At 36.1% G+C, this 19,815-nt stretch overlaps 1 protein-coding gene across 7 annotated transcripts in view; it reads left to right on the top strand.

Moving 5' to 3' along the window:
• Positions 1 to 1,182: 1,182 nt before the first annotated feature.
• The window catches only part of RNF111 (ring finger protein 111), an 87,975-nt gene continuing 69,342 nt past the window's right edge, over positions 1,183 to 19,815 (top strand). For 5 of the 7 annotated variants that reach the window (XM_053670066.1, XM_037150995.2, XM_037150997.2 and 2 more), the window contains exon 1: positions 1,183 to 1,558. The gene's annotated coding sequence lies outside the window, so the exon portion shown is untranslated. Of the gene's footprint in view, positions 1,559 to 2,831; positions 2,963 to 19,815 lie in introns of those variants that run through there. The other 2 variants (XM_037150992.2, XM_053670064.1) reach the window with 2 other exon arrangements.

Genomic DNA, 19,815 nt, shown 5'->3' with positions numbered 1-19,815 from the left:
TTTACGGAGTTTTGTCCTGGAGAGTTCTCACCAGATGGTGATGCTCCATGGTTGGGTAGACCAGTTGAAGTTGATAGCTATCAAATCAAGGCATTAATTGAGAACAGTCAACATTCTACCACCTGGGACATAGCCAATATACTCAAAATGTCAAAATCAATAAAGTTATTGGTGAAAATGAAAAATGTGTCTTTTATTTTACAGAAAAAACGAAGTGGACTTTTTGGCCAAACCAATTGGCCAAAAAGTCTATTTCTTTCTTCCATTTCTTTTTTCCTATTATTGTAAAATATTTTCTCTACTTAATGAAATGGAGAACATAAGTGAACAAAAGAAAGAGTATTGAGAAAAAATTGATGACAAAGGGAGGGAATTAATGTTTATTGAATACTTAATTGGTAAATGATGTTTGAAGCATTATATAAACTGTCGTATTTAATCTCACGAGAACCTTTGAGGTAAATAATGTTATCTCAGCTTGTAGGAAAGGAACCTAAGGATCTTTTTGGTTTTAGATATGCTTTTATTTTATTTTTAAAATTGAGCTATAATTGACATATTATTTATTTATTTAAGAGATTTATAAAGGTTTAGTTTAGTACATCACTGTGATTTGAAAGGAAGTTTGATTCCAAAGCCTACATCCTCCTACTGCACATAATGGATCATTTGTTATTTAATGATTTTTATAAATAATTATGAAGGTGAGTGTGATTGTACAACCAGTACCTATATCTATGACCACTTTTGATCTGATTCTGGAAGCAAATTCCTTTTAATAGTAAGGTGCCGTGATCTTTGTCATTAGCGATCGTGACTTTGGTATTATTTGTTGTGAACAACACTAAACCATAATGTTTTTTAACTGTACTGTAAGTATGGTCAATTTACGTGGTCAGCTGTAAATTTTACTTACGAAAAATTAGCTACGGTGTATTCAGTATTTTGATTAAATACTGGACGCACAAGCACCAAAGAAAATAAAATGCTGTGAGGAGCTCCCCGATACAGTACTGCTTCACGAAGAAACTGATAAACCGAGCACAAAGGGGAGGATCGGAGAAGAAGGGGCGGGACAGTGAGAAACTAGCATCTGAGCAAGCGCAGAAACAAACAGATGTTCACGGAGGCGTGAAGGCTACAGCGCTCTCACTTTCCGAACTGTCGTAAAGCCCCGGACTGTCGTGCTTGCTCGATAGAGGAGGGATTGGTAAGGCGGCGGCAGCAGCAGATCAGCAGCAGTGGCGGCGACGGTGGCGGCGAGGTGTTAGGTCTGCGCAGCACAGAAACGCCCACAGCTGCGGGGAAGGAGTTCCTGTGGGAGTAAATTAGGCATTCTAAACCCAAACCGGGTGAGCTGGGCCGAACCAGGCGCTGCCGCTCGCACAGTTTTGGTGGCGGTGACAGTAGCTGCTGTTGACTATAGGGGCCTATTAGGCCGAGATCTGAACCGCAGATCACTGGCTTTCAACACATCCTCTTCCACCCTTCTATCTCCTGTCTTCCTTACTGGGCCAGCGATTCCAGGACCCTGGGAAGAGGGTGGCTAATGATTAAGGTGAGGGGGGTCAGGGGGTAGGGGGATCGATTAGAGGCCGCGCGTGCGCGCCACGGGGGAGGGGCCGGCCTGGAGGGGAGAAAGAGGAAGGGCTGCGGCGGCGGAAGGCTGGGGTCGGCGACCGGCCGGTTCTTGCTGGCTGCGTCTTGCCTTAGGGTCTGGGTCTCCTCAGATTTGACTTCGTTCAAGCAGAGCATTGGTCTGCAGACACACCCACACCCCACACAGGAAGTGAGTGTGGGCGAGGGGATTTCTTTTTTGACTCTTCCTACAGTCTTAGGATGGGGGCTGAGGACCGAGGCGTGGGAGTGCGATTTGACAATGGAGCGATGAAGGTAACCCGCACCCCAAGTGCTTGGAGGGCGTAAGTCAGCCCTGACGGTTGGGGAGTTGCCTTCCTGTGCGATCAAGGAACGTCGGTCGCGGAACTGCAGAAATACCGACGCCTCAGATTTTGTAGAGTTGGTCATTCAAAAAGAAGCTCGGTATATTTATTGTCTTTAGATAATTTATCAATTAGTGGCAGTGGTCTAATGGAAATAGCTGTTTTATACTGTAGAAATAGAGTTTTCACAATAGTTGGTCAGTAGATTATAATAAATCGTTACAGGTACTTTTTAACATAAGTCTAAGTTTCAACATTTAAGGAAATACCAGAAAGTGTAGGGCATTCACTTAATTTGTTCGTGTTTGTGGTGCGGACTTACTCCATTGTATTGTATGTTTTCCTGTTTCTTGACGTACATGCAGGACTCTGGAATGGTAAGATGCCAGTGGACACAGGCTTTACAGTTTTTAAACCTGTCGATCCAAACTTTATTTTATTTGGTATTTTATGTTTAATTTTATTTTAGGGACCTCTTGAACCGTAAGAACAGACCGGAGAAAAGATAAGCTATAGTTACACTTCCTTTCTCAGTTTTGTTTGTCATTGCTTTCAGATATTGGAATGTAATTTTGTTATTACGTAAAAGATCTGTAATAATGGTTTTACTTAGCTTTAGGAGGGTGAAGATCTACATTTCGACGGTTACTGTGTATCTTCTAGTAAAAATTTCATCTTATGTTATTTTTTATACTAGTCTTTGGTTGTGTTTGTTAGACAAAAAGAGCAGATAGGATTCGAAAGAAGTCTTTTTATTCTGAAAGGAATCTAAAAGTCTTGGATTATTTTACTGCAGTCTATTTCTTGTCATTTAACCATGGTAAAAAAAAAAAAAAGAAACTTTGTTTACTCCTAATAGTAGTCTGTAAGTCATCCTGAATAATATTTCTTTCAGGAACCTGAGGAATACTTTTTACTGTTCAGTAAAAGTCCAGAATTACATTGGATGCCAAACACATCTGTTCTCTCTTTCCTGCATGCCACAGATTCTTGATAACTGCAGGCCCAGGTTTCTACAGGTACTTGATATAAAACCATTGCAGGAGGACTGAGTGACAAATGTTTAAAAACATATTACTGAGCTTATATGTTATTATTTTATTTTTTGTTTATTTATTTTAGAGAGTGAGAGAGGAAAGGAGAGAGAGAACGAAAGGAAACATCGATTTGTTGTTCCACTTACTGATGCATTTATTGGTTGATTCTTGTATGTGCCTTGGCCAGGGATGGAACCTGCAACCTTGGTATATACCGATGATGCTCTTAACCAACTGAGCTAAGCGGCCAGGGCCTGAGTTTACATTTTACATAGAGGTACTTTATTATTATTTAGTCACTCAGTAAGTATTTATTGAATACCTCATGTTCTTGGCATTGTTTTTGGTCTTCAGTGCAGAAGGCACCGCTGCCCTCATGGAGTTGATATTCTATAGGAGGAAACAATAGCTTTAGGTAGTGTTAAGTGCCATGAAGAAAATAGGGCCATGCAATGGAGAATTAATGGAAGGGAAGCTCTACTACGGATTGAGTGATTAGAGAGAGCCTCTTTTTAGAGGTAATACTTGACTTGCAATTAGTGACTGGAAAGTGTTAGCCATAGTGGTAGTCTGGAGACAGAGTGCTACAGACAAAAGGAACAAAAAATGTATTGAATTGGGTTTGATTCTGGAGGATCGACAAGTGAAAACTGTTTGATTTGTCTGTTAGGGTTTTTCATAATTGCAGGTAGATAATTTAAAAAGAAAGGTTAAATATATTGTATAGGTAGCAGCCACTTACAATGTGTTGACCTTGTTTAAATCCTGACCCCAACAAAGAAAGAAAGTTTCTTTTAGAACACCATAGGGAAAATTTGAATGTGGGTGGGTATTAGATGATGTCAAGGAAATATTGTTAATTTTGTTAGGGCTGATAATGGCATGTTTGTGTAAGAATATGCCCATATTTTTTAGGAGTGGAGACTGAAGAATGAGGAAGAGAAATAAGATGTCTGGTATTTGTTTTAAAATACTTCAAGCAAAAACAGGAGTGGGGAGATGAAGCAAGTGTGGTGCAATCTTGATAATCGTTGGGGTTAGGTGATAGGTATGCGGGTATTAATAATGCTCTCTGCTTTTGTGAGTTTTAAAAATGCTCATGTTTAGAAATATATTTGAAATAATGTATACCATTTATTCAACAAATATGAGTGTTATATTTCAGATCATTGCAGGAGAACTGAGTGACAAATGTTTAAAAACAGATATTACTGAGCTTATATGTTATTATTTTATTTTTTGTTTATTTATTTTAGAGAGCGAGAGGGGAAAGGAGAGAGGATGACACTTTGTCATTTGTCAAATGACAATCACTTTGTCATTTCAGACACTTTGTCAGTGCTCCAGTTAAAACAACGATCAGGACCTTTAGGCCTGCCTGTGAGAAGCTTGTGGTTTGCTGGAGGAAGTATTAGTCCCTTAGTTTGTCTTATATTAACGTGAAAAGTAGGTTTTTGTGGAGGGTATAGTGTCTTAGTATTTATGTGGTTCCTTAAAAAGTATTTTTCTTTTTCTAGAGAATTAAAAATTTAAGAAATTCTATATGAAGCTGGCTGTGTGCCATTCTGAGTCACTTTTGTAGCCATTGCCCTTATTCATATGTCCTCTAGGACATCAGGATAAATCACTTGTTCTCACTGTCTTTTCACATCCCAATTTGCCTTTAATTAAATTTTTATTTTGAAATTATTTCAAATACAAAAGCATAAAATAGTACTGAGAACTCTTAAATAGCCTACACTCAGATTTACCAATTTTTAACATTTGTCACATTTGCTTACTCATTCTGCTTTCTGTATCACTTTATTTTTATTTATTTTATTACAATTTTATTTTTATCCCCACTAGAGGATATCTTTTCATTGCTTTTAAAGAGAGGAAGGGAGAGAGAGAAACATCGATGTGTAAGAGAAACGTCAATTGGTTGCCTCCCGTACCAGGCATTGTACATGCCTGGACCCGGGGTCAAACCCTCAACCTAGATACGTTCCCTGACCAAGAATGGAACCTGCAACTCGTTGGTTAAGGGATATGCTCCAACCAGCTGGGTCATACCAGCCAGGGCTCTGTATCACTTTAGAGTAAATTGTATATATTTTGCCCTTTCGTCTTTAAATATCCACTGTGTATTGTGTTTTCTTGCATTATCACAGTACATTTACTAAATTCAGAAATTTAATACTAATAATATGAAACTTTATAGACCCTATTCCAGTTTGCTAAATTTGTCTCAGTAAGTGGCATTTGTTTCTTTATAGCATTTTCCCCATAGGATCCACTCCAGATCTCAAATTGCATTTAGTTGCTGTGACTTAGTTGCCTTTAATCCAAAATAGCACCTTAGCCTTTCTCTTTCATTACATTAACATTTTTGAAGAACATAAGCTACATATTTTAGAAAATATTCTTTAATTTGGATTTGTCTGATGTTTCCTCATAATTAGATTCAGATTAAACATCCTCAGCCAGGAATTTTGTGTTCTTTTCCAGGTAGGAACAAAAGCATGTGTCATTGGTCTGTCCTTCATGGGTGATGTTGGTTTGTAATTACCTGGTCACAGTGTTGTCTGGTTTCTTCACAGAATAGTTATTGTTTTTCCCTTTGCATCTAACAAGCAATCCCTGAGAATAACTTTGAGATAGTGCAGATATCTGCTTCTAATTAGATCTTCTCTATCCTCATCAAATTTGCTTCTTGGATTTAGCATGTATTGATGATTCTTGCCTATACTGATCTTTACTTTGATGGTTGCAAAATGGTTATTTTTCTAACTCCTCCATGTCCTCTACCTTGCCAGTAGGCATTCTGTTGTAGGAAGAAGCATCCTTTTTACCTCTGTTATCAATATGGATATATATACTTTCTGTTTTATTATGGGTTACAGTCCATTAGCGCCTTTATTTTTTTATGTTCCAGTTGTCCCAGATTTGCTCAGTGGTTGCCTGTTCACTCTGGTTTCATGTCTTTTTGGCAAAATCTCTTAAATTTTTTTGAGTATTTCCTTCTTTCTGAAACATCGAAATGTTCCAAGTTTTTCTTGATTCTGTCTCAATCCTGGAATTAGCCATTCTCCAAGAAGCCTTGGTTCCATTTAGTAGGAAATCCAACTTGCTTTTGAGTTATCTATTTATATACAGCAATCTCTTCTTTCCTGGATCAGGACATCCTCTGAGAAACTAAATATAAATTAGATTTTTATAGCGGATTTATAGTTCTATGAAGATTTTATTTATAAAGTAATAATTACATAAGTTAGTTTGTTATATTTGCCCCCCAAAAATGATTTTTGTTTACTTTTTTATTGAATTTATTGAGGTGACATTGGTTAATAAACTAGGTTTCAGATGTAAAATTCTGTAATACATGTCTTCTGTGTATTGTATTGTATTGTGTGTTCACCACCCCTAGTCAATCCTCCTTCAAAAAGCAACCATTTTATTTTTTGACTTTGTTTTTCAAATAAGTGATTCTGATATGATCTTAATTGTGTGATCGAGTGAAACAAAGAATAAAGTAAAAAGGTTATTTTACCGTGTGTGTGGAGGAGGTATTTAGGGAACAGTTTAACTAATCTGTGTTAAAAAATAACTTAAGATTTACATACTTAAGAGTGTTTTTAAATCTTAAGACTCTCTGGTCAGAAGGAAATTGTTGCTTTTTAACTAGCTTTGTAAATGAAATTTTTTTGGTATAATATAGAATAATTATACTATAGGAAACTCACAGGCACAGTATTACATTATATTCAGGCAGTTAGTTACTTTTATATCTTGGTATATTTCATAGACATTCTCTCACCTGTACATGAGTATGTCCTTATTTTAAAATCTTTTAAAACTTGGCATGAGTATTTTCAAATAATATTTTGAATGATTTTTAGTTTTGAACCAATTAACATCTGTACATGGTTACAAATGTCGGTTCCAAAGGCTTCTACTGTTCCAAAGGCTTCTACTGAAAAGCAGCAATCTCCTCTGTAACCCCTCCTAATCCCCCAGTGCCACTTCCTAAGGAGAAACATTTCCAGCTGTTAAGATTTTCTTTTCTGGTATTCACCTTCATATTTCTAAATAGCATTCTTATATGTCTACTTAGCCACTTTTGATGGCAGTTTTTGTTTTTTAATTATTTATTTTTAAAAGTAAAAGTAATGCATGTAAACATTACCAAATTTATAACACACAAAGGGTGCACAGGGAAAACTATTCTCCTTGCAGTCTCTGTCTTCCTGCCACTCAGTTTCTTTTTCCTGGAGCTGCATCTCCTCTTCCTATTTCATGTTTAACAGCAGAGCAGTGGTTTTCAGTATGTGGTCTGGATTCTTAAGGGGGTCTGCAAATGTTTCAAAGGGCCTTCTAGGGTGAAACTACTTCATAATAATATTAAATTCTTCTTTGCTACTTAACTATGTTGACATTTGCACTGATGGTGCAAATACAGTGGTGCATAAAACTGCTGGCCTTGCATGGCATATCTAGACAGTGGGAAAAACTGCTAATAGTTATATTCTTCACATCTATACACATTCATAGGGAAAAATATTTCACTGATGAACTAGTAAAACTTGTTAATTTTATTAATCTTGACTCAAGTGCATGTCTAATATTTCATGTGACAAAATAGGAAGAATGTTATAAAGTGCTTCTGCTGTATACGAAAGTATGATGCTTGTCTTGAAAAATACTTGTGGGTTGACTTGCAAGCTGGGCTAACCAGTTGCTTTTTCATGGAACACTATTTTTACTTGCAAGAATGACAGACTATGGTTATTTAAACTTGGGTATTTATACATATTTTCTTAAAAATAAATGAAGTGAGCCTGTTGCTTCAGGGAAAACAACGGACAATTTGTTGCCAAGATAAAATTTAGGCTCTCAAGCAAAAATTAGAGTTTTGGAAAACATATCTCCCACTATGAGCTTGGCAGCCTCTTAGGACCTCTCTGATGATATCAATGGTGATATTAACAAGTGCGCGTGCGCGCGTGTGTGTGTGTGTGTGTGTGTGTGTGTGTGTGTTTGTGAATATTTTTCTTCATAGATAGCAGTTCTGGGTAGCAGTTCTAAGGCCTGGACTTACTTTTCAGTCATCATCTTTTTGTCTTGACCAAACTTCAGTTTAACATATTTTTCCTTTTCTCTCATTATCTTTACTAAGTCACAGTTACCTTTTTCTCTGATATCTGGAAGAACTCACAGTTTATGTATATTGAAACCAAAATTCTGAAGATTGCCCAAAGAGTGTTTAAGTAAATGTGTGTAGGCTTGACTTGTATTTATCACATTTGGGTTAGGATTACTGTGTTTTTCTAGACTATGAAGTATTTTTGGACACGGTAGTATATTAACTGTCTTCTTAATTATTACCTAATAATTAAAGATTGGTAGCAAAAAATAAAAAAGTTTGTTGAATAAAGTGGTGATATTAACATACAGGGTAATGAATTCTTGCTTTCCTCAAATCAGTATCCTAGAATTTTTTTAATAGCTTGCTATTTTTGTTTCTTACTGCAAGGATTTAACTTTCCTCTCTGAATTTTAACTTTTGCTCTCGGAAGACAAAAATGTCATTTAGCCAGAACAATCTTGGAAATCCCTCAAGTTGCCCATAAAATATAAAATATAGACATACCATTTCTCAAAGTCTAACACATTGTTTTTCCTGTAGTGTTGGAACAAATTATGTTTTATTGTTAAAAACCAGATGAAATAGTAGTCTGTATGTATGGTCCATGTAGTGGGAAAAATAGATGGCTATAAACGTTAGAATCTGACAGCATAGCAAGGTGCTCACATGAGAGACACATGGGAAGTGAGACTAACCAGAGAACAGTAAAATTTTATCGTTTTGCGTTCTGGGCATATAGTCATTGAGCAGAATAGCAAGCATAATCTGCATGGTTTAAATTATTTTTTTCTTGTCTTCATGTAGTTTAGAAACTTTTAAAAATTTATCGTAGTTTAGAAAAAATTTTAAATTTATTAAATTTTAATTTAGGAAGAAAGAGAAACATTGATTTATTGTTCTACTTATTTATGCATTCATTGGTTGATTCTTGTATGTGCCCTGACTGGGGTTCGAGCCTACAACCTTGGAGGATTGGGATGATGCTTTAACTAACTGAGCTCCCTGGCCAGGGCATTCATATGGTTAATTCACATTGTGAATACACTCTCTATCCAGAAGTGTTCTCCCTGATCCAGTTTTCAGTATGTTTTTTACCTTCAGTCCTTAAAATTCTTGCCCTGACCATTGTGGCTCAGTGGGTTGGTCCACAAAGTGAAGTTTCACCAGTTTGGTTCCAGGTTAAGGCACATGCCTAGGTTGAGAGCCATGTCCCTGATTGGGGGCACGAAAGAGGCAATGGACTGATGTTTCTCTCACACATTGATGTTTCTCTCCCTCTCTTTCTCCCTTTCTTCCCCTCTCTCTAAAAACAAATAAAATCTTTTAAAAAATTAATGGAATGTCAGCCCTTTTCCTAGTTTTTCTCTTATGACTCTTGTTCTCATTTTTTAGCACATACTCTTTAACTAATGCTCTTAGGTTACATATTTTGACCTGAACGACATAGGCAGAGCAAAAATAACTTTTATCTGAAACTCTTTGGACTTCATTCAAGGAGAAATTTTCTTTGGGCAGTTTTGCTCACCCCATTAAATTCTACATGCTCAGTAGCTACCATTTTTCCAAACTAGTTTACTGTTTTATTTTTATTTACTGTCTTACTCCAACCTTTGCTTTAGGTCTTTAATAACTCAGAGTTTTGGTCTGATCTTCAAGAGGTTCAACTCAGATAGGATAGACTAGCTTGAGGTGAGTATACCTAGAAAATTGAAGGCCTGTTTTTTAAAAATAAGTTCAAATGTAAAGTCAGTGGACTTTTTTGCCAGGATTATTTCTAAGCTAGTTGAGTCTTCAACTTCAAAAACAGTAATAAAAGCCAGAATACGCGTACATTGTCTTGCTTAAAATTTTTAACAACCCTTTGAGGAACTAAATATTTCCAATTTGCTAATGAGGACATTTAGGTACATAATGGTTAGTAACTTGCTAAAGATTCATAGTAGTGATAAGGTAAAGTGGTTTTTGAGTCCATAGGTTTTGAGTCACCAGAAAAAGGAATTCCGGAATACCGGGGCTTAACTAGTATTTCTCTATTGCCTTTAAGGAAAACAGTAAGGTGTATGTTTGTATCCAGTGGGCAGTCTTTTGTCAAAAGAGAGGGAAGGATGGTGATGTTTTATCTGGATGGTGTGATTGGAGGTGGGGGCAAGTTTTCTCTGTGCTTTTTCTGTCTATTCCAGATTTTCTATAGTGAACATACATATTTTTTAAGATTTCATTTATTTATTTTTAGAGAGGGGACAGGAAGGAGAGAGAGGGAGAGAAACATCAATGTGTGGTTGCCTCTTACCCCCTACTGGGGACCTGGCCTGCAACCCAATCGTGCCCTGACTGTGAATCGAACCAGCAACACCTTGGTTCACAAACTGGTGCTCAGTCCACTGAACCACACCAGCCAGGGCTAGTGAACATATTTTTAAAAGCTATTTAGTTGAGATATAATTTATATTCAGTAAAAGCATGTGTTACTGTGCATTTCATTAAGCTTGGGTAAATGTCTATGAGGTCTGTTTAGAAGGTATCCAACCATGTAATATGAAAAATAGAGACACTTATCGAAGAAGATACAAGATACAGGAAACATTGTATATAGGACAGTGACACCTCAGTCCCCTTTAAAATAGGCCCCTTGGGACCTCACACAGTTCTCCCAATCACCATCAGTTACCCTGTCATTATTTTCCTGAATCTCATTGAAGAACTGAAGTCTCTTCTCTTTCAAAGGTGATTTTAGTTTTGGGAAAAGCCAGAAGTCACAGCACACCAAATCTGGGCCATAGAGGGGCTGAGTGACCTGGGCGATTGGACGTTTCCTCAACAAACTGTGTGAAACGTGATATATGAGTGGGTACATTGTTGTGATGAAGCCGACAGTCACCAGTTGCCCATAGCTGCAGCCTTCTCAATCACCCAAATAGGTTCTGCGGAGGAACATTCAAGCTTCATGCAAAAGGTGATGCAGAAACATTGCTGTACTTGCTCAGTCATTTTGAATGCAATGGCCACACAGTGCACATGCTCACTCAGTGGTTTCTACCTCCCCTACTGACTAGTACAGTGAAGTCATTGTAAGTGTGCAATGCAGCCCACTCCCCTTGGCTGCCAGCTTACATGGGATGTCGTACAAACCATTTTCGTTATACTAACAATAGCTGGACTTTTTCTGGACAGACATCATATACATCCATGTAACTAACACCCCAAGGAGGACATAAACATTCCATCACCCTAGAAAGTTTTTTCTTGTTCCTGTGCCACAAGTTACCTCATCTCCTGACCTAGGCAACCACTGATTTGATTTTTAACATTACGGATTAGTTTTCTTTCTTCTACAACTTCATATAAATAGAATTATATAGTATCACACTTTTGTATTGAGCTTCTTTTGGTCTTCAAATGTTTCCTCTCCAGCTTTTAATTTTTATTAAAAGTATATTTTATTATTTTATTATTTTTATGTTGAAGTATAGTTGGCTGCAGTATAATAGTTTTGAGTGTACAGTATAGTGATTTGACATTTGTTTGTCCTATAATGTGATCACTCTAGCATTTTATTGTGAAAAAATCTCAAACATAAATAAAAGTTAAAAGAATTGTGGCAGTGAATGCCTATCTCCCCACCACCTTGAGTCTGCAGATAAGTTTGCTATTTTTGCTTTATCACATTTTTCTATGTGTTTGTTCCTTTAACCTTAATCAGTCAAGCTTATTAGAGTTTTGTGATTGTTTTTTGCATTTTAAAGTAGGTTGCAGACATCAGTGCATTTACCCCTAAACAAATTCAGCTTCCGTATCATTAACTATAGTTGAATATTTGCTTATAGTTCTGTTTCTTTTTTTATATTCAGCCTGCCATTCAAATGCAGTTGTTTTTAAAGGAGAATATATAGTCCTGGCTGGTGTGCCTCAGTGGATTGAGCGCTGGCCTGCAAACCAAAGGGTCACCGGTTTGATTCCTGGTCAGGGCACATGCCGGGGTTGTGGGTCAGGTCCCCAATTAGGAGTGTGCAAGAGGCAACCACACATTGATGTTTCTCTCCCTCCCTTTCTCCCTTCTCTGTCTAAAAATGAATTTAAATATAAAAAATAAAGTAAAATTTACATATATAAAGAAATGCACAAATTTAAGTCTGCCATTTAAGTTTTGCCAAATGTATACATTTGTGCAATCCAAATCCTTATGAAGAAATAGAGCATTACCTGCACATCAAAAAGTTCCCTTATGCACCTATCTATTCAGTCTTTTCCCTATCCTTTGTACAATACAGCCAGTGTTTAAATTTTCTTTTTCACTTTAGGTTAGATTTGTCTGTTCTAGAACATCAATATCAATGGAATCATAGAGATACTTTGTATCTAATTTCTTTCCCTTAGCAGGATGTTTTTGAAATTCATCTATAATGTTGGCAGTACTTGTATCAGTAGTTCCTTCTTTGTAGTTGCTATTTGGTGTCCTGTTACATCTTTGTATCATTTGTCCACTTGCTGGAGATTTGTTTTTCCCAAGTTTTTGGTTATTATAAGTAAAGCTATGAGCATTCACATACAGATCTTTTTGTGTGCCTATGTTTTCAAACCTGTAATGGTTTGAAATACCTTACAGGGAACTACTGGTTCATAGGTTAGATGGATGTGTAATTTCATTAGAAGCTGCCAAAGAGTTGTGTGTGGATTTCCCATTGTGCCACATCCTTGTTAACATTTGATGTTTTTGTGTTTTATTTTAGCATTTTATTGGCTGTATAGTTATATCTTATTATGGTTTTAATTTGTATTTCCCTGATAACTAAAGATATTCAGCATTTTGACATGAACTTACTGGCCATTTATATGTTTTGAGATCGTTTGCCTATATTTCAGGGGGAAGTTGTCTTATTAAGATGTAAGAGTTTATGTATATTTGGATTCAGGTATCTGTGTATTTATGTATACATATAAATTACATGCATATATGATTTTCTTCATCTTTAGCTTGTTAGATTATCTTTTTGTTTTCTTAGTGGTATTTCTGAAGAGCATGTTTTCATTTTGATAAAGTTTAGTTTATCAAGTTGTAAAAAATGGTTAATGCTTTTTGTATTTTACAAAATCTTTGCCCATGGTATGATCATACAAATTTTGTGTTTCATATCTTTTAGAAGTTTAATAGTTTTAGTTTTTAGGTTTAAGTCTGTGATCCTTTTTGAGTTAATTTTTGTGTCTGGTGTGGTAAGGGTTCAGATTTTTTTTTCCATGTGGCTCACCAGTTGTTCTACCACTGTTTGTTGAAAAGACTTTTCCTTCTTCATTATTTGTTGAAAATCATTTGGTGACAGTGTGATCTGTTTCTGGACTCCAGTCTATTTTTATGCCAGCAGTACCCTGTTTTAATACAGTTGAATTTTAATCTGTCATCTGGTTTGTTTTCTATTTATCTCATGTGTTCTATTGTTTTGTGTTTTATTCTCATGTCCTGCTCCCCTTATGCTTGTGTTTTTGTTTTTTTGTATTATATTTTATTTCCACTTTTGACTTAATTAACTATACTTATATGTTTTATTATTTTTTTTGTGTGGTTGCTCTAGAGTTTACACTATGCATCTTAAACTTTTTTCACAGTCTGCCTTCAGGGAATAATAAATTGACACTATTTCATGTACAAGAAACTTGTAACAGTCTTCCGATTGCCCCTCTCTTGTGCTTTGGGTTATAAACATTTTACTTTCCATGTTACTAGTTTTGGGAGGATTTCTTTGTTCAAATTTTGTGTTTTTAGCTAGAGAATAATTTTTGTGAGGGTATCTCTGTGAGGGAAGGTGCTGGTAGAACTCACTTTATTCCATTCTACTTTTACAGAAGTCACCAGATGGTGATGATTTATGAAAAAGTCTTTAAAATTTGATAAATTCAGACAAGAAACATTGATATTTATGTCTGACAAAAAGATGGTTATATTATATTCTTTTTTTACAGAATTCGATTAAAATGATAACTTGAGGCATTTGTGAGTGAATGCCTCTGAATATTACCCAGATAATAATTTTAGGCAAATTATTTAATGAAACCATTTTTAAAAATTCCTCCCCATGTCTCATCTGTATGAAAGGTAGATTTAGATTAGTACTTTAAATGTATTAAAGTTTTTATTTTTAAGTGATTTTGCTGACCATTCTAAGCTTTTATTTTCAGGTCCTGATTGTGTCATTCATTTTATATGTAATCCCTTTTCAGTTTTGTGTAGTTTGAGAATATGGTGGACGTTTCGTTTAAACCATTATGTGAGATCATGGTTAAAAACAGATTTTGGAATATGTTTTGTAAGCTAATTTTTAATTACTCCTTTTTATATTGCTGATTATTTATATATTTCTAGACAAGTTTTGTGGTTGATTTTTTATTTTCTTTTTAAAATTTATTGATTAAAGAGGGAGAGACGGGAAGGGGAGGGAGGGAGACCAGGGCAGGTGAGGGGTGATGGTGGGGGCACAGGGGGCGGGCAGGCTCAGAGATAGAAACGTCGATTTGTTGTTCCTATTTATGCACTCATTGGTTACTTTCTGTATGTGCCCTGACCAGGAATAAAACCTGCAACTTTGGCAAATGGGGATGATGTTCTAAACAGCTGAGCAATTCAGCCAGGGAAATCTTTATTCTCTTTTAACTTTCAAGTGTTGTATTATAGCTTACAGTTCTCTGCCCACTGAAGGGTAATGGAGACTGTGCTGCCTGATTTGAGAGGTGGGGACCTTGGTGTTACTGTGAAGATGAAAGGAGAACATGCCCTGGTTGGGTAGCTCAGTTGTTTACAGTGAGTGTGTCTTGATATGCCAAGGTTGAGGATTTGATTCCTAGTCCGGCACATGCAAGAATCAACCAATGAGTGCATAAATGGGTGGAACAATAGATTGACACTCTCTCTCTTCCTTTCCCCTCTCTAAAAATCAATAAATAAAAAATGAAAAAAATGAAAGGTTATGGGAGAACTTAGGGCTGTAGTTTTAGTAATGTACATTTCTCTATTAGTTGAAAGGAAATTGGGGGAAAGGCCCTCATCTAGTCTTTCATATACTGAAAAGTACCTTAAGAAGGTGTCTTATTGTCATTTTTTGTTCCTAACAATAATTTTATACAAATAGTTGTTTGAAGTAGAGTGGCACCTCGAGATCATATGTTGTCTGTTAGAAGATCATATATTGTCTTTCAGATAACTGATTTTAGACATTCGTAGTTGTACTTCATTATTAAATATGTAGTTCAAGGAATCTCTGCCATGGAAAACAGGGTGATTAAGTCTCATTTCTTCCCATTTCACTTTTTCCTTTTATTCTTCAGGAAAAACCCTGGTACACCCTCCTCTTAAGAATTGTGTTTCTTTTTAAAATCAAAGAAGTCACTTACAAATGATTTGTAGACTTTCAGGGCAGGTAAATGGTGCAGGAGTGGGTTGGAGTCTCTTTCCAGTTGCTTTGGCTGGATATTGATGTCAAATATTTCTGCCTTGAAACTTTATTAAATATTTTAGAAAACAAATGGTACTGGATCTAGGAAAGAATTTATTGCTGAGTTCTCTTGTGAAACCTGACTTGAAATATTAACTGCAGTACTAAGAAAAGGTTTTAGTCAGAGTTTGTCCTTGTCACCACAGTTGAAGGAAGCATCAGTATGATATTAACAAGGTGTCCTGAACTTCCCAGTTTTAAAGCTTTTGAAAATTCTATAGCTTAGCCTTTGTCCTACTGTAATTTAGCCTTAGGTTTTAGGATTGAGAACCAGTAGGAACCAAAGTTTTTAAGTAACAAACTTGAATCTTTCTTTTTCATTATTTTGCTTTACAAGATTCTCAAAAAGAAAATAAAGAATGAAAATAAATAAAACATTATAGATATAATGGAGGTCACCTTTGTTTTCCTTCTTCTGAGTTTGAAGATCGTCCTGGCATATTAGGAACATAGTTTCACATTTTGCAAGTATTTTATATAGTATTTAAAATTTTTATCCTTTTACCATTTTTAAGAATTTAAATGCAGCTTTCTGTACTATCGAACATTTTATTTTGTACATTTTCAATGAAAATTGAGATAACACTGTTAGTCATTAGCATGCTACCATTTTAACCTGGTAAGCAATTACAAATTATTAACCATGTGTTGTAAATAGCCTAAAACATGCTACATGAATTTTTTTTATAAGTCTGTTTCCTGGATGGCTCAGATTTATGACTCTGTGCTACCTTACAGTGTTGCCTTAAGAATCTCTTCATATGAATACGGTTATTTAATCTAGATAAACTGCTGACTTTTTAGTTACTGGGACAAGTGCCTTAGTTGTTCTCACTCTTAATTGTTATTAAGTGCTGTCTGTAATGCCTGGAATCCAGACAGTTAAACTTATTAGCACTGTATGTAAAGTAAAATAGTTTCTGTGTTTTGAACTGTGTGTGGCCTTTCTGACAATTATTTTGACCTTGAGAGAATTGTTTTCCTTTAGGCTGTGTTCCCAAGGTTTGAAGCTGCTAGAAATCTGACTTCCAAAATAATGGAGTATCTGCTACTGCTTTACAGAAAGAGAAAAGGGGAGTTATTTGAACAATACAATAAGACAAGTATTTTATGCAAGAGATTTATAAGTAACTGAATTATGAAAGCTATCATTTTAACATGAATATTTGCTTGGGTGGGAGTATGAAGTTTAAGGCCAAGGACAATAGCAACAAAAAACAGTGTTCATTCTAAGATAGCATAATTCTGTTGTATTCTGCAGTTTGTGCTTCTGGCTTGCTTGTTGAACATAGCTCTGAAAAAACGTGGAAGGCTTCAAGGTTCAGTTCTTTTGGTTGATTCTAAGGATGCGGACCTTCATTTAGTAATTCAGCCTACCCTCCCTGTCTGATCCACTTAATTACTGATTACTGTGGCTTTACGTTGGTCTACTTTCATAGCCTTAAGGTTGCCATTTGGGTCCTTCCCAGAGTAGAGGGATTTTTAAAAAATCTAACATTTAGAACAGAATGGCATATTTGGTTAAGGTGGATCCTGATAGAAATTGAGAAGTTAGTGATTGAATAAAGGGAAGGATGATGTTGAAGTTTATTCTTGATAGCTTCCTTTTCTCTGAAGAAAGAGGCATTTACTTAAAACGAGGGGATGTAAAAGATGTAAAGGGCTCGAGGAAATAAATATTTGGGTCCTTTACTATGAGAATGGGCAAATAGCTATCAGAAAGAATTGCCAAGTTATTATTGGTCTAGTCAAGGTTAAAGAAAAAAATGTTTTAATAAAAAATACTTTTCATTGAGAAAGAGAGGGAGAGAAACATCAGTGTATGGTTGCCTCTTGTACGTTCCCAACTGGGGACCTGGCCTGCAACCCAGCCATGTGCCCTGACTGGGAATCAAAACTAGCGACCCTTTGGTTCGCAGGCTGGCTGGCGCTCAAACCACTGAGCCACACCAGCCAGGCCTCCACTTTATTTTTTTCACTAAAAAACAAAAACAGAAAAATTCACACTCCAAACATGAACCTGCCATTTCTTGCCATGTTTCAGCATCATTTGGAGTGAAGGATTTTCTTTGCCTGCCATCATGTTGTACATTCTTCTTGCTTTGACATGGATGCCAACCTTCTCCTTTATGTTTATATAAAGTGCTTTTACTTATAAAATTGTCCTTAGCATTCTATATTTTGTCATGTTTCTTTCTGTCACACTAAATTAGGACCTTGTTGAAGAATAGGACTCTATATCAGACTTACTTCTGCCCACAGATCTAGCATACAAATAGTTATTTTGTAATTATTTGAATAACTAAGCATATTCCATATCGATCAAAATTTTTCACCTTGACTTTGTTAGCCTACCATAATTTAGTTCCACCCTAGTTATTTCAGATAGCATGCTTCTCACAAGGCGACTCTTTTCAGAGCCTGGTGTAAACCACAATACTTAGAAAGATTTTTATTTATTAATTTTAGAGAGAAAGAGAAAAACATCGATTTGCTCTTATACTTATTTATATATTCTTTGGTTGTATCATGTATGAGTCCTGACTGAGGATCCATCCGACAACCTTGGCATTTTGGGACAGCAGTTGAGCCACTGAGCAACTTGACCAGGGCAGCCATAGTACTTTTTATTTTTTATTTTGATTTCTACTTTAGCATGGCTCAACAGTCACATAGTGACTGCTTATTGATAAGAAAAAGATAAAGTTATTTTAAATTATTGACAAAAATTAGCTCAAAATATTAATTGTGCTTCTGTAAAGATGTAAGTTTAATTCTAGATTTACCTTGTGTAGATTGTTGAATTTTGATAATGTAATAGGCATGTTAAAGCAGATAGGCATGTTAAAGCAGATACCTTTCCACACTGAAAAATATTAATCATCTTTAAGTTGGCTTCTATTACTTTAAAAAAGAGAAAGAGAACTCTCAATTCATCTAGTTCCAATCTCCAAGGAAACCTGGAGGCCGCTTGTCGCTGAGTTTTGGAAATTGGATGTTTAAATAATAGTAATCTCTAAGACTAGTTTGTAAATTAGAAGCCTTGAAGGTTGACAGATTGATTACGTGGAGTATCGACAGTGAAAGATTGTAGAGGTTTGTTTTCCTTGTACATTATTTATTGACACTTTTCAGTTAATCTAAGAATAATTACTATACTTTTTAAAAAATATATTTTATTGATTATGCCATTACAGTTCTATTCCCCCCTTCATTCCCCTCCACCCTGCACACCCCCTCCCCCACCATTCCCCCCTTAGTTTATGACCACATGTCTCAAGTTCTTTTTTTTAAATTTTTTTATTGATTAAGCTGTTACAGTTGTTCTATTCCCCCTTTCATTCCCCTCCACCCTACCCCCCATCCCCACCATTACCCCCCCTTTAGTTTATGGCCATGTGTCTCAAGTCCTTTAGATTCTATATTTCCCATGCTATTCTTGCCCCCCCCCATCTATTTTCTATCTACTGTCTATGCTACTTATTTTCTGTACCTTCTCCCCCCATCTCCTCCTCCCACTCCCCCTGTTGCTAACCCTCCTTAAGATCTTCATTTCTATGTTTCTGCTCCTGATCTAGCTGTCCTTTTAGTTTGCTTTCGTTTTAGGTGTGGTTGTTAATAACTGTGAGTTTGTTGTCCTTTCACTGTTCATGTTTCTTTAACTTCTTTTTCTTAGATAAGTCCCTTTAACATTTCATATAATAAGGGCTTGGTGATGATGAACTCCTTGAATTTGATCTTATCTGAGGAGCACTTTATCTGTCCTTCCATTCTAAATGAAAGTTTTGCTGGATAGAGCAATCTTGGTTGTAGGTCTTTGGATTTCATGACTTGGAATACCTCTTTCCAGCCCCTTCTTGCCTGTAAGGTCTCTTTTGAGAAATCCACTGACAGTCTGATGGGGACTCCTTTGTAGGTGACTGTTCCCTGATCTCTTGCTCCTTGTAGGATTCTCTCCTTCATTTTAATCTTGGCTAATGTAATTATGATGTGCCTTGTGTGTTTCTTCTTGGGTCCAACTTCTTTGGAACTCTCTGAGCTTCCTGGATTTCCTGGAAGTCTATTGCCTTTGCCAGATTGGGGAAATTCTCCTTTATTATTTGTTCAAATAAGTTTTCCACTGGTGGCTGGTCCTCTTCCCCTTCTGGTACCCCTATAATTCGGATGTTGGAACATTTAAAGATGTCCTGGAGGTTCCTAAGCCTTTCCTCATTTTTTTGAATTTGTGT

The sequence above is a fragment of the Artibeus jamaicensis genome, unplaced genomic scaffold, assembly GCF_021234435.1.
Source record: "Artibeus jamaicensis isolate MK-2021 breed Jamaican fruit bat unplaced genomic scaffold, CSHL_Jam_final contig_548, whole genome shotgun sequence".
NCBI classification, from domain to species: Eukaryota; Metazoa; Chordata; class Mammalia; order Chiroptera; family Phyllostomidae; genus Artibeus; species Artibeus jamaicensis.
This window is presented reverse-complemented; position numbering and strand designations above follow the sequence as displayed.